The sequence below is a fragment of the Pezoporus wallicus genome, unplaced genomic scaffold (assembly GCF_028554395.1).
Source record: "Pezoporus wallicus isolate ANWC-B61680 ecotype Strahan unplaced genomic scaffold, APGP_CSIRO_Pwel_v1 contig_5261, whole genome shotgun sequence".
Lineage (NCBI taxonomy): Eukaryota > Metazoa > Chordata > Aves > Psittaciformes > Psittacidae > Pezoporus > Pezoporus wallicus.
In genome coordinates, this window is record NW_026642423.1 from 6495799 (window position 1) to 6511605 (window position 15807).

General features: G+C 41.1%; 1 protein-coding gene across 6 annotated transcripts in view; it reads right to left on the minus strand.

The window, feature by feature from the left end:
* SEMA5B (semaphorin 5B) overlaps positions 1 to 15807 on the minus strand; it is a 276452-nt gene that overhangs the window by 193151 nt on the left and 67494 nt on the right. Inside the window, exon 1 of one of the 6 annotated variants that reach the window (XM_057430049.1) lies at positions 7653 to 7770. The exons of the other annotated variants lie outside the window; for them this stretch is intronic. The gene's annotated coding sequence lies outside the window, so the exon portion shown is untranslated. Of the gene's footprint in view, positions 1 to 7652; positions 7771 to 15807 lie in introns of those variants that run through there. 6 annotated transcript variants of the gene reach the window in all.

A 15807-nucleotide genomic window follows, 5' to 3' on the forward strand; every position in this document is an offset into this window, starting at 1 on the left:
CCTTTGATCTGCAAGAAACTGAGCCTTCTCCTGAAATTACTCCTCAGATGTTTAATTCTCTCTCAGGTTACAGGATGAAACCTTTCCTATCTCTCTATTAAATCAGCATAGCATAGTCTTTCAGAACTTTGGAAGTTCATTTCACATTTGTTTTAACAGGAATGGGATGTTCAGAGATCCTGTTGAGGTAAAAAAAAAATCAGACCTGTAGACTGTGCTCAATCAAAGCCAAGAAAATCCCAAGCTCTGCAGTCCCTCCACAGTGCTGCCATCAATTTAAATAGAAGCAGGGTAATGTAAGTATAACGGTCAAACTTCCACCTCCACATGTGCCTCCAAATCTGTGCTGTCTTAGCCAAAGAAGGGAATTCCCATATTAAAAGAACAAACTGTCCATCCTGACGCAAAGAGCCTGTGGGACTACAGGCAACATCTAGCAAAACACCTAGCTCACAGCCTCTGTGGAGCAGAAGAAAGCAGGCACCTCCACTCTCCCCAAGGTTACACTTGCACCTCCACAGCTGCCAGCTGAGTTCTGCTCAGTGAGATATGCTGGCAGGGGCATGACTGCCACCTTCTCACTGACTGCTCCCCCATCCCTGGGCAAGACATGTTGCCTTGCCTGAGCATGCACAAGGAGAGTACAAAAATGCTCACAACCACTTTTGAAAAATATTCAAGCACTGCAGATAAAAACCCCTTTGACCGCCATAGTGCAGGTGGAGCTGTACCAGAACCACCACAGGATGTGAATGTCTTCTCTTCATTAATGGGTTTCAGCCTCTCCTCATCTCCAGTCCAAGGCAGGGAGATGTTATTGTCCTTTTCCAAGCTATAAAAAAGCCCAACATATAAAAAAGGTCCCTCAGGACATGCACATCTGTACTGCAAACTGATCCCAAAATGCCACAAACCCAACCTACTGCCCTTCCCTCCAGCCCAGCCTAATTCTCTGAATTTCATAATGATTCAAAGCACTATTTAAAGCCCCTACAGCTATGGGTGTGTGCAAGGAATTAAGGCTGAGCCAAAAAATTTGAATTCAGTAGCTCTGGTTGGGATTCTTCTTGGTAATAGTGAAACACAGAGCTGTGGGGTTTTAACCTGACATGGAAAAGGTGGTATCTGTCATCTGGGTTATGAAGTAAACCCCCAAGAAGATACAGTAACAATGCCAATGTTCTCTCCTTCCCAATTAACCTGTTTCCTCAACAGTCCAGTAGTGGCCATCCAGCGCAGCAGAGCTTGCCCAAGCCTGCTGCTTGCTTGCATAGCAAGGGCTGCTATGAAACAGAAAAGAAAATAGATACAGAAGAACAGCTACTAATATCTCTTGCAGTCTCCCAGTACAAAGGAAGTGGCCAGGCACAGTTACACACTGAAATGAAGGACAGCCAGGATAGCTGACAAGGTTCAGAGGTCCACAGCCATGGTTTACTGCTCAAACTGTGCTAAGCTCTTTAGGTAAGCTTTATTATTACGGATGGTATTGCTTGCCCTAGATCTGATGACCAAAATGGGGTTGTTCTGCATAATCCTTTAGAGGCCGCTTATAAATCAGAGAACACTTCACCTCTGGACACATGGCACTAACAGATAATAAGGTAAATGGTCTAATGTTTTAACCTTAACAGGCATTTGCTTGGGTTATTGTAGACAAAAATGAGGTCAGGGGCTGTGGTCATGAGGAAGAGCCTCAGTCCAGGGTCATCTGCACCGGCCTGGCCTTTATAGTACTGTGCACATAGCTGACACATAACAGCAAATTACAGGCTGGAGTTGCAAAGGTAAGAGGGGGCTGCACAGCAAGAGATCTACTCCTCCTGCACCCCACAGGCAGCAGTCATCTCTCCCTCCTGGACTCTGTCACAGTCTTTTTGTCTATTAGAAACAGCAACAGCAGCTACACGATTGCTCTGAAAATAATTTCAAAGGCATCAACCCCTAAAAACACACAGGAAATACAATCTGCTTCTATATGAGCCCTTCCACTTTTCTGAGGCATTGGAGGGATGTCCTTCATAAAACATAAGAGTAGACTCTTGCTCAGACTCCATATCTGTATGGTTCCCTAGATACCGAAGAGAGCCCAAAGGCAGGTCTGGCATCTCATCCCCTTCGTATAAACTCTTTCAGAAAGTTAGAACTGACTTTGACACGAACATGCTGAGAAGTGGGGAGCCATCTCTACCATTCTGGGGAACATGCCAAACCCTGTATTGACACTCCCCACTCTGTTAAAAACAAAGCAAAAAAACCCAACAAAAAACAACTCTCCTGTTTGCTACTGATTAGGCAGCCGAATTAAAACTGATGAAGTGATTGGATAGGATCCAAAGCTGTTTATCTGCACATAAATCACAGCCATGCTTTACTCAGCCAGTATGGATTTACTTAGCTAGGGGAAAGACCTCTTATTCAGAATGCTGATCATTATAGCAATTAAAATATCAATGAAGCAAACATTTGGGATAGAAAGCTGTTAGGGGGTCCTGGAGAAATCAGTCCATTAAATATGAATTCTAACAAATTTCTAACTTAAAAAAAAAAAAAAAAGATGCTTTAATAGAGAGTTGGTTTGTTTCTTCTGATTAAGTGTATTATGTTAGAAAAATCCAATTCTAAAGGAGGAAAGACACAAATTAACTAGCTGGACATGCCAAAGGAGATTAAAAAGGAAGGCTGATACATATTTCATGATCACAAGGGAATAAAAAAAAAATTGAGAGATGTACTGTCAAACCAGACACAGTGTTAATAGCTAAAGTATATGGCAATAAGGACTGCTGTTCCCACAGCTATTAATGTAAACTGAAAATTGGGAGCAGGCTGCAGCAAAAGAAAATAAATCACACTTTTTTTTTTTTTCACTTTGAAAATATGTGTAAAATAAAGACCTACCCCCAGCATTCACCCTCTGCAACCCACTCCCCCCAGCAGCAAGACAAGGACTGTCATTTCAGCAAGGTACAACTTCCAGGCAAGTGAGACAAGTGACAATTTCTTACTATTAATCATGGCTTATTTATTTATGCAATTTTTCTACTTATCAGAATCACTGGCCTGGAGATTATCTCCCCCTTCCCTTTTAAGTCTTGAGAAACTATTTAACATGGGAAGTGGATAGGGGGGGCAAAGAGGGGAGAGTGTCATGTAGCCAAGTTACGCATCCCAGCTGGAATTTGGGATGATGTCTTGCAGTTCTGACTCCTTCAGCCAAGTTTCATACAGGAAGCATGAATGAGCCAAGGGTGCAGTGAAATACACTGAAGCCAATAAACAGCACTTGACTCCATTAACACACTCATGCTATGGATCCCATCATGACACCCTTAGTCACCTTGCAACATGCTTGTTCACAAGGTAGCCAATGACTTGCACAAGAGAAAGGTTCAGGAGCCAAGAATATCCTCTGATGAAGCCTTACAGATATGGAATATGTATGCATGTGGGATGTGCATGCAGATCCACTGCAGAAGAGCGAAATGCTGCTCACCTATAAGGCTTTTATTACGGAGATTCTGGCTATGGAAGGTCATGGTGTTATCAGTGAGGTAAAGAGTGAATTGGAACATTACAAACCCTGGGAAGACAACCCCCTCTTGGACAGATGCGTCTCTCCAAGCCAGGGTTGGGTACAGGGGTACCAAAGAGAAGCAGGCATCCCATCAGTTTATGCAGGTTTTGCCCATATGAAACAATCTGTTCCAGCTGTGCCACAGAATAGGAATTTGTCACCAAGTGGCTGGCAGAAGCGATTCACTCTAAGACCCTGGTTTTGTCTTCAGTGTTAGATTATTTACCTTTTTTCCCCAGTTACCCACAGCGCACACACAGTGCTGATCCTCTCCTACTCAACACACCTTGTGCATCAGTTCCTCCCCAACTCAGACAAGAAGGTGGCTTCATTTTTAATGAAAACCCCTTAGATGACCAGGAAGAAGTTTCTAAATTTCTTAGATTAAAATTTTGTAACACATATATTGCAAGTCTGGTGGTTACTTTCAAAAGCTATTAGTAACAAGAATAATTTCACCCAGCATAGAAATACCTCCATTTTTGTGCTGGAGTAAGAGATAACTTCTGATGAATGTAGTTGACAAATTACTTCATAAATTTTGGAGTCATCAAGATAAAGGGCTTTATATAAATGTTGTATGATTTTTTTAGATATATATAAAAAACACTTTTACTGGACTGTTGATAAAAGCCTGAGCTACAAAGGACCTCTTTCCCCCCGTTGAGAAAAGGCAAGCTGCTACACAAATCAGTTCAATCTCTGCCTTTCAAACAACATAAAGCAGTATAACTTTCAGGAATAACACCTCATCTGTTTTCTTCCAGACTGCCTATCAGGAATCAAGGAGTAAGTAAACATTTGAAAAGTGTTCCTCTGAGAGCAAAGGTTTAGATTTGAGTCACAGGATCCATTGAAAAGAAAAATTGCTTTTGTGCATTGGGACAGTGTCTTCCCTTCTGAAAACTTTCTACAAAGAGTAAATGGAGATAATCTTTTTACAAGGTATAGCCTATATGGAAATTCATTATTGCTTCCCTTTTAAAAAGTCAGGATACTTCAGAAAGGGAGAATGGGCCCACTATTAAAAAAAAAAATAATAAAATGTATGCACAAGATTTCCTAACAACTATAGCCAGTAAAAGCATAGTTAAAAGATTTACCATGGTCTAAAGCTAAGCTCCTGTTGATGAGAACATGAGATAAAAAAAAGAGGAAAAGACATAATAAAGCCCTAATTCACTAATAGTATTTAATGCAGAAATGGGGGTAGGTATACACAGAGATTGTTGATTAAATACTTTAAGGATCCATTCCTCTAATAATACAAAACACTCGCAAGAGTAAGGTTCAGCGCTGCCGCTCCCTGAAGACTGCATTACTGCTTGTTAGCCCTGCTCAATCACTGCTGTGGAGGCACAGCTGAAAAGAATCATTGTTCCTGCTTTACAAAAGCAAAACTGAACCTCCAGAGAAGGTGAGTGATTTGCACAGGATTTTTTGGCAAGCCAGTGGCACAGCTGGGGGAAGGGAGGAACCCAAACTTAAGGGCCAGTGTCTCCCAAATGCTAGTCACCATTGCTTGCAATGTTTCTACTGAGAACACCATGAAGTTAGCCATTATTTTCATTCCTGCCTACTCCACATACAGCTACAACTATTAACTTAAGTCTGTCACCAAAAGCATGTATGTGATGTGGACGGTCACAGAGGCAGGGCATGGGATACTGCTTGAAGACAACATCTACGTCTAAATTCTAGTTTCAACAGGTGTGCATCTAAATAAACTCTTTCCTTCAGTGGATTTATATTGGTGATAAAAATTTGATCCTAAAAAGGTCTAAATTAAACCTACAGTTGCTTGGAAATAGTTTTCTGCTCTAGCTGACATTTAGCCCAAATTCAGACTGATTACATAGCATAAGTATGGCAGAGCATAATCCTGCACTATATGCACTCTGTGATACCTGGACAAAGCAATGTAAGTCATGAAGCCAGACAGAGCACCCTGGGTGGTCACACCAAGCCACACACTTTTCTTTAATACTGATTAATTTAGGTGATTGGATGAGTCAAAGATTCAGAGGGAGCTTTAGTTCATTACTTTTTTTTTTTTCCTTTGGCTAATGCAAAAGAAGTTTGAGGAGACAGAGGATCTTTTTAGCATATAGTCATGACTCTCATTAGCATTGAAAATATGAATATCAGGAGTTCAAGTGGAGATAGAAAATAATTGCAAACATCTTCAGTCAAAGAAAATGCCTATTCCTCTTCCAAAGAGTACAGCTGCTGAGCAGCATTCTGAGAGATGAAGATCAGAGAAGTAAAACCCATAGATCAAAGTTCACTCTTTGCATTGTTTCTAAACCAGACCCAGGATATAGTAAGTAGATCTGCCCAGGAAACTTCCAAAACCACTCTCTTCTGACCGTGAAGCTTGATTTGTCAATAATGACACATCCAGTCTCTTGGTTTTTCCGCGCCTGCTAAAAAAGAGGTGTGAGGGGACCAAGCTTGTCTTCGTCTCTTTGTCAGCACCCTGTGCAGCTCCCTGCTGCCTCATGTGCAGGACTCAGGGGAGTTTCTAACAGGGTCTGCTACACTGTTGATGGCTCCAAGCCAGCAACCCCAGCTTGCAGCAGCCATACCACAAACTAAAATACTGAAAGTCCAAGCAGATTTTATGATCAAATTCACAGGGCTTCTAGGACTCCCAATAAGCAGTCAAATAGCTCTTAGTAAGATAACATTCCTCTGCCTCTAGACTGCCCACAGTACAGGAGGGACTTATTTCAGCAAGCCTCCAGAGCATATGGGGCACACAGGTATTTCTTTCCTCTAGGGACAGTGGCAGACTGTTCCTTTGGCTATGTATTTTTCTCTAGCAGCAGGATTAGGCCATATGGTCCTGTCTTCCCTCATCAGAACACCAAATCTATGCTCAGTATACCGACTTGCAGATGAACAGATCCTGCAAACCTCAATCCTGTATCTGGGATTTCTGGGGCTTACTGAAGACCTTTCTGCTGACTGTTGCCTGCAAATGGCATCACCTGATAAATTCCCGCAGCCTCCTTCATGTCTCTTCTTTTTCAGAGGATTCCCAGGCTAGAAGCTGCCTGAAGGACCTGCCACTTCCCCTGAAACTGTTTTGTGTGAACCCATGTCTTTGCCAACAGTCCAAAGTGAAATGAATCCACGGGATGGGACAAGATGGGTTATTCTGAAAAACTCTATGTCGGTCCATTATTCTACAAAATCAGAGAGAAACACTTTCTATTTCTGTCAAAATAAAAAAATAAGTTTCTATAAGGAACTTAAAAGTACCTTTCTATTTTCCAAACAGAAACTCCAACCTTTCCAAAGTGGAAACTTTTCCTAGTTTCAGACAGCACAAACTGGGCGCAAACTATAAATAGTATCTTCTTGTAATGCTACAGTGGAAAAGCAGTATTACAAAGCTAACCCCTTGCAATGCTGTTAACTTAGTCTGGGATATATTCTAGGACCAAACTAGTTTCCATTTCACCATTCCCCTGCCCAAACTGCATCACATCTACCTATACAGAGTTACTGTGAAGTAGCAGGCATTTGTGTAACAATGAACTCTGGATAAACACACCAGCAACATTAACAGGGATTTGAACAGATATAACTAGGGCCTGAATGTGACCTACATTACATTTTTAGTTAAACTGTGCTTCCCCCACCCACGAAATAGCATCTACAAAAGTTGCATCAATTCCCTGCACTGCAGCAGGCACACATTTTTTGAATCCAAATGGTTACAGAAACTCACCTACTCCACACACAGTCTGAAATACAAGGTACTTGCTCCCAGCAAAGGCAAAGTCAACGTCCTATTTTGTCCAGTGACAGCAGAATTAAGAACTCCCTAGGCCATTTGAAAAACCCTACATCTAATGTCTGTCATGCTTTGCTTTGCCCAAATTCACAAATAGGCTGCTACGGCCTCAGAAAACAGAGGCCAAGTCTTCCAGCTCCCAGATTTGTGCTTTTACTTGGTAATTCCTCTCGTCACTGAGGCAGGAGAAACACAAAGATCAGAGACCAAAACCCCTCACGCTCAGCAATCTGAAGACAAGAGACATGTGTCATTCCATCACTAACTCACCAGCCTAGAGGCCAAGTCCAAGACGAACGTCCCAGCAGCATCCCAAGGTCAGCGTCCCAGAAGGTGAACCCGTTAAGAATTAGTGAAGTAAATGCTCTCTCTCAGAGGCAGTCCCACTCAACGCCCTGGACTCTGCAAACTTCCTTCGCTGGCATGCCTCTCTAGCCTTCTTCCTATTATTTCATAAGATTGTTTGTGGATGATTTATCTGAAAATGAATAAATAGATAAATAAATACTTTTCCTTTTTCTTTTCCCCTTCATTAAAAGTGTGCCTGCATTTGGATGATATAACAATGATGTTACAAAGTTCTACTTAAGCAGGGCACTCTCTACTTCTGTCAGGTCCTTCCTCTTTCCTGAGTTATGTGACTAATATCTTGGGAAAATAGCTCATAGCCTTCCTAGTGAGCATTGCCTCCCCTTCTCCCTTGTCCCTCCTCAGAACATTTTTTTAAACTACTTAAGTGATCCCATGCCTGATCTGAGTATCAAGTCTGATTTAGCCATCATCTCTGAAGGCCTCACTTTTCATCCATCAATGACCAGGACATAGAATCGCTATTCAATGTAAACATGACTCAGTTTAATTTTTCCAAAGACCACTTGTTTACTTTCTGGTGGAGACTAATGAGTAAATATTAGTTGATTGGCTAGAATTTCATGAAGCCTAACTAAAATGAGGACTCCAGATAGCTAGATGCAGCATAAACATATGTTAAAAGGTTTGTAATCGTCCCCAGGACTAAAGAGGCATTCTCTGAGGCAGCCAGGAAAGGGACTGAAGTCAATTTTCTGAGTCTTGGTGTTTAAACATAAGCCATCTTTCTTCCATATCTCTGTTCTCAGCAAATACTTACTTTCTGAGTTTCTGCCTAGCTAGCAAATATCTAAAGCTAGCAGTTATCCACCTCCAGTATCAACTCAGTTACAATTTTAATTGCTATTGGTTTCCTAAGTCGTTGTCTCTTCTCATAGTAATTTTGCTGAAAATATACCTCCCGTCACCGCATGGGCTCCATTCTAATCAAGCAGTGCTGTTCTCTCCACATGTTTGGCACCACATTTAAAAATCAAAATGCCAAGTTCCCCTGCAAACAACTCAGATGCAGCACTTATATATGCCTATCAAATGCAGAGAGGAGTTAAACTTTGACCCTAATAAGCTGATATATGAAAACATGACAGCATTTTTTTGGCTAGAGGAAAATAGAGATTAGTTATAAAGCCCTTACTTAATTCTTCATGTCTGTATCGAAAAACAAGCAATTATAAATCTCCTAAGATTGTTCTAAACAGTACAAGTAAACTTAACAAAATGAGATACACATGCCAATATCATAAATACTTTTCCAAACAGAAATGCAAGGCACAGATACAGTACCACTTCAGGTCAGTCCAGTGCTGTAGTAATTACCAGTGTTAAGAACACACAAAGCAAAGACCAGATTCATAACAGAACCCAGCCTTTTTCACCTACAAGGAAAACAAAGTTCAAAGAAAACCCAGAAAAGAATGAACAAAACTTCAGAGAAGTAACGAAATCCTTGAGCCTGCACTATATACAGAGCTATTGACGGCTCTGTTAGTGAGCTGAAGAGGAATGGCATAAAGGACGGAGAATCCGCCAGACACTGACAAGCCAAGATAAAATGAAGAGAAACAGTTATAAACAAAGACTTGTTTGTCCTTAGTGATGAACTACTCTGTTCAGCTACAGACCCAGAGCAGAGACAAGAATTAGGCTATGGTATCTAAGCAAGAAAAGGTGAATGACACCTTCTTAAAGGAGGGAAGCTAAATCCTTAGTTTAACAACACAGGAAAGAGTTTTCTCATCCTACAAAGCTTCTCCCATTTTACACGGGGATAAAAATGAGACCTTCTCAGGAAAGACCACATGGCATATGCACCCTCAGGAACAGCCTGATGCCCCAGCACCAAAGACTAAAGTTTAAATCTCCATGCTGCCTAATAACTAGATCCTGTAACATTTGTCTTTCACTTCTCAGCCAAAAGTCTAAGCCACAAAGTTACTGGCTATTCAGAGAGATGCATATTATCTGTGTCTTAAATAGTGACCCGCAACAACTAGCACATTCCCAATTGACTCTTCTTTCTAATAACACGACACCAGCCTGCCTAAGCTATACAAGATATCCCAACAAATTCTGACACACCTGTGCTTTCACCTTTTAACGACAGGACTGTCTGCATGAAGGCACGCTTTAACTCTAATCGCACAGCTTTCTGCAGCTCCATACTTTGATCAGTACAAATATGCACAGGTTTGTGGGCATTAATAGGGACATGTAGGACCTTTACTGAGAGAAGTGAAGGCAAGAAGGAACCAACAGATCATTTTCTCTGACCTCCTGCTGGCAACTCAACTTCCCCAGTCACAGCTGAGCCCTGTAAGTGCTACATGTTAGATATGAACACTGATAATGTGCATATGTAGGTCCAAAAAATATTCCTACAAAACACCCAGGGAGCATTACCTTTCTTAGGGTCCTGGAACAACTCTACTAGTGTAAATAGTATGGGGTCAACAACTTTACATATTGGGTGGATTGAATCTGTGATTGTCGTTCTCTGATCCCAGCCAAAAACATTGAGTTACTTCAGACAAAGTCTTGCACTTCCTCTTGATAATTTGCATCTACTTTCCTCAGCCTTTACAGCTTCTTCTTTGACATTTAGTGCAACTGCTGCTATTGCTTTCACTGACCATCACAAACATTATTACTAATTTTCAGCTCAACTGCAAAGAGTACAGAAGATCTGAGAGCAACTGGAATCACAAGCCCTCCAACCACCCTATAAACTTATGACTGGAACAGAAACTTAGAACAAAAGCTTAGAAACTCACAACTGTAATAAGAAGCTAGCAGCTAGGTAGCCCATACACCCAGTAAAGGATGTTGCAGAACCAAGAAATAAAACAGAATGTATTGCAAAAATTGATTTATTTCTGCTGTAGAGGAAACAGTGTCCACACCAGTACAGATGGCTACTTCTGCAAGCATTTGTGTGTTTGCACTAGGGAAAAAGAACTTGACCAGAAGCCAGCCTTCTGAAATTCTCTGGTAGCTGGAAGTTGATAATTTTCAATTTTTCTGATTAAAATCTCAAAGCTTAAAGAAAGATTTCTATAAAAGCAATGTTTTTTACTGGAATAAATTAGTTTTCCAACCAGCTCTCCAACATAGCCATCCATAGTAGTAGGTAACAACTAGTGCCAGTATTTAGGCTGACCTCTAGTGAAAGGTGTCCCGACTCATGGCAGATGGGTGGAGCTAGATCATCTTTAAGGTCCCTTCCAAACCAAACCATTCCAAGATCCTATGATTGATATTCTTCACAAAAAGCAACACTTCTTTATTTCTCTTTGGGACACCACCCATTTTAATCTCAGGTAATTATGGAATAAAATCTACTGTCTTTTCCACTTCCATTGCTGCTGGCAGAGACCAATGACTTAACATTTTTTTCTTTTATAATGTATAGTTAGAGCCCTAGCAAGCTTTGTCCATCAGATCATTCCTTGAACTTTCCAAATGGCACGAGATCAGAGTTTTACATTTACTTCCTGATCATTATCAAAGTCCTGGAAAAATTGCATTACTTTTTGAGCAGCATAAATTCTTATGAGAATTCTGTTACTTAAACCGAGTAATCATCAGCTGTGTTGGATAACATAAGCCATTTTCATGAACCAAAAGCTAACATTTCAGTTTCAGATATTGCTAAACTCCCCAGTGATAATCTCATCAGATCATCAGCTGTTACCTGGGACCCCTATGAAGCCTCCTTAATTAGGTACTTTGTGCTTGTCAATATATTTAAAACAAAGAAAGAAATTTTAATGTATTATCTGTGCCACAAAAAGATAAACTTTTTTGTTAAATACTTGTCTTCATCCTATTAGAATCACTGACTTAAATATCAGTATCAATTCTTTCATTGTTCACTATTTCCAGTAAGTTTACACTGGAAATAGATTTGACCCACTTTTACTCAGCTGTGAGATTCTGGCAGTATGCATTCACAGTCTTTTTTTCATAGAGCCTTCTTGGCAACACAGATACGAGGCTGTTTTCAGACATGCTCCTAAAAAATGCTGTAGCAGGCAGGAGATTAGGAGTCCATTTGGAGATACAAGACCTGGTTAATTAAGATCAACCACTGCATTACAACAGCCACCAGATCAGCTCTGGATCAAGGAAACCATGAAAGTGGACCTTTGAACAGCTACCTTTGGGGTGTCCAGTTGTCTCCACAACACAGTGACGAGACAAAAGCCCAAGCCCCATGCAACCCTAGGAAAAATCCCCACCAGCCTTTCTTTAACATGGTTGTGACCAGACACAAATGCTGTGAGGCTGTAAATCTCCACATGGTCTATAAATCTCAGCTCATACAACCACAGCACACTTAACTTTATGTTTCATATTGTGAAGCCACCAAAAATCTAATTTCCTTCTTCACTGTTGGAGATGAAAAAAGGATTCTCAACATGTAGCAATGCTACTGCAGTGCCTTTATTCAAATATGGATTACTAATGCAAGTAATGGATGGGATGGACAAGGTTGACAAAACACCACTGGGCTCCCTGGTTGAACCCACTGTATCAGGCAGGAAAGATTCAACTCTGCATTTGCTGGATTCAGAACCCAAACTATTTCTGCCTAGTTTGTCATAACTACCTCATTAAGCAAATTATTTCCTTTTCTGCCTGCTCTTAACCATCTAAAAGTTTAGCCTCATTTCCAATTTGAATTTGCCCTTTATTAAATTGAATTCATTGTTCTTTGTGTTACTACTTCTGTTACGTGTCATTTCCTTTTGCCAGTATTAAATGACCCTTAAAATGATCATCCTGCCATTAAATATTTCCTCAGATGAAATTCACTAAATTCACTCCCATTCATCTCCTTTAATGTTGTGGTCTTACTTTGGAGACCCGTTTATGAAGTTAAAAGCACGATCTTGGTGCATGATACCGCAGGTGTGATCTTAGCAACAGTAAAATAATGCATGTGTAAATTCTCTTATCCTGCCACAGCTGTTTTTCAGCCTTCAGGCCTTATGAGTGATTTTGTTCTTTTCAAACACACCACAATAAAATGAGAGGTGTTTTGTTAATTTTCATGATCAAGTCATTCTTTCCATGACTGCCTCCATTTTGCGTTACTCATAGTCAGGTTACATTTGCTGAAGGCTCTGGTTCAGACCAGACTCTCCCTTTGTGGCACCACAAACATCAATACACGAAATTAAAAATCCATGGGATCTCAGTGCTGTTCCAAGCCTCGTGAGAGGTGGCAACCAGGTTCACAATAATGGGAGACACAAGGATCATGCTGCCAAACAGGGACGAAGTTAAGAACTCGCATGTTTTCCTGATGCTGAATCTTGAACTTTGGTGCACAGGATTTACTGTGGAGTGAGGCACTGTCCGACACCAGTAAGGTTAATGCAGTTGTGAGTTTCTACTGAATTACATCTCCCTTCATTTGTATATTTTTTAACTCAGCTGTACTCTTTCATATGCATACTACCTTCTCACTGTTTGATACAATTGTTCCCTCGGTTATGATCTTTTCCTGTATGTTTTTGGATCGGGACCAAACCCCACCTTTTGTGCCAGAAAACCACTGGTTAATGATGCGTTTTTCAGTGCATCTGAGTGAATAAGCACCGCAAATGCTGAGGAGAGCACATTTTGAAGAGAATGAAGGAAGTAAGTCAGTGTGGGAACCGGGGCCCAAAAGCCATTTTGAAAAGACATTTCTGAGCTACCTTAATCGGCTCAGCCTGCCATATTTCAAAACAGCATCAATGGACAGAAGTAATAAAACTTGTCTGATCAGTTTAAGCACAGGCATCCCTCACAGTTGCTTTCTGCATGCGTGCACATGCACTCACACAAACACACACGCTTCTTCACCGCTAGGATCAAGCCTCCTAAATTTCTTCCATGATTAATTTGCAAATTGCTAAAAACACACTAGAGACCCACCTAAAAGACTGTGTTACAGGACATACGTTCTGCACCCTGAAGGTGCTCACTTCTAACGTGTTGTGGTTTTTAATTAAATATGTATATGGACATAATCTGAATATCTAAATAGGTATATGTACATGGTATATGGTATATAAATAGGCATATGTAATATCTAAATAGGTATATGTACACAGACATTTCTGTATAATTTTGGCCTTATATGCCCCCAGAGAGCAAAACACTTGGAAATTTTTCTTTCAGTGGGGCTGTCGCAGCATGGTGAAAATCTCTCTGCTCTTAATTAGTCAAATGCTCTTAAACTCATGGAGATATAAACTGCCAGAAGTAGAAATCTACTAAATGTAAGAAATGTGCTTTAGATAAACAGCAGGGAATGAAGTACAAGATGGCCTACTTGGCTTGACAAAGTTTTACTTTCAGCAGCAGAGCTTTTAGTGTTCCTCCTTTACTTTTAATGAAACTTTACCACAGAATCTTCCCTGTATCATGACCTGGGATTCATAAAAACAATGCAACAGCCTATATATTTTTCTGATTATATTTTCCAGAGCCAATTTCACACAGGTCGTTTATAAGTCACTCACCAGAAAGCAGAAGAGAAGAACGGTTTCCACCTCTTTACTAAAAAGCAAAAAGTCTCAAACCAAACAAAATTGTACACAGCTGTGTGACACCAGCAGTGACTTTTATCAAACCAGATGCCTGGCTGAATGGTGTTTCACTCAGCTGATGTAGCCTTATTGGAAGGTTAACAAACAGGCATGATCTTTGACTAATAAAGGCTGAATCCATCATAAAGGATGATACATTTCAACTTTCAGGGGGGAAGGAGGTGTGTGTGTGGAAACAGGCAGGACAAATCTCTGCTGAGTGCTGAGGGCACTGTTGGCATGACATAACTTGCAAAACAGAGACACGGGCCTTTTACGGGGTTTCACTATGATGGCAGATGGGGCAAGCAGAGCCACATCTTGCTCCAAAGCCCCCTGCAAGGTTCCTTCCTCAGAGCTACAAGGCAAACTCAGAGCTTGTTTCTCAGCCAGAGGATAAGAGAAATCAATGCCCCAGCTCTCATCAGCTTCTATATTTGATGCTACTTATCACTTTGATGGCCTGTGATGCAATTAAAAAGACAAGAGAGGCTTGTCAGCCTGAGTTATTTTTTTTTCCTCCAGACGTAGTAAATGCTCTATCCCTGGTGGTGTTCAAGGCCAGGCTGGACAGAGATTTGGGTGACATGGTTTAGTGTGAGGTGTCCCTGTCCATGGCAGGGGGGTTGGAACTAGGTGATCTTAAAGGTTTTTTCCAACCCAAACCATTCTATGATTCTACATGAAAGGTCTCAGATGCACACAGTTTCTAAAGCACATATATGGAAGTGTAAGCTGCACCATCCCTGAGAGACAGGGCTGGGCCACCCCAGGCACCAAACGGCTTCCACAGAAAAGAGGAATCCTCATCTGCTCTGTCTACTACAGAAAGCAAGAAGCAAAGATTGATTTTATTGAAGCAAGCCTTCCTTTCATGGATGTGTCCATTTCTGTAGAGCCTAAGCCTGCCAGGCTTCTTGAAGCCACACAAGGAAGCATTTCCAGTACACCCTGTCCCAAGATCCTCCCTCCTTCTGTTCCCTACTCACACACACATGCTCAAATCCTATCGAGGTAAACAAATGATCGGACTTCAGGATTAGGTCTACTGACCTCAGAAGGAATTTTGCTCAAACAAGAATTAAGCCTGGAAGGATTTTGTCCTTACTGAGAGGCTTCTAAGGGTTTTCCACATATGAGCTTCAGTAAAATGACCTGTGGAATTTACATCCCGCTTTACTCCCTCAGTCACTTTGGCAGCTTATCCTGGAGGGCACCAGAGCTGGCATTCAGACAAGCCGTCAGCTCACAGCCTAACAAATTATTGATTCTCTTCTCGCTTTGAAGCAGACAACAACAAACTACCAAATGCACTGCATCCTTCAATTATCTCCCACTAGAGAAATACCTGTTTGTAACATTGGCAGTAAGGGGGCATTTCCATCTCTCGGGCCATCTCAGGTGGATGGAGTATGGCACTTTATGTATTTATTCTTCTGTCTTCAACCAAGGATTGGTGAATAGTGGAGATTTTT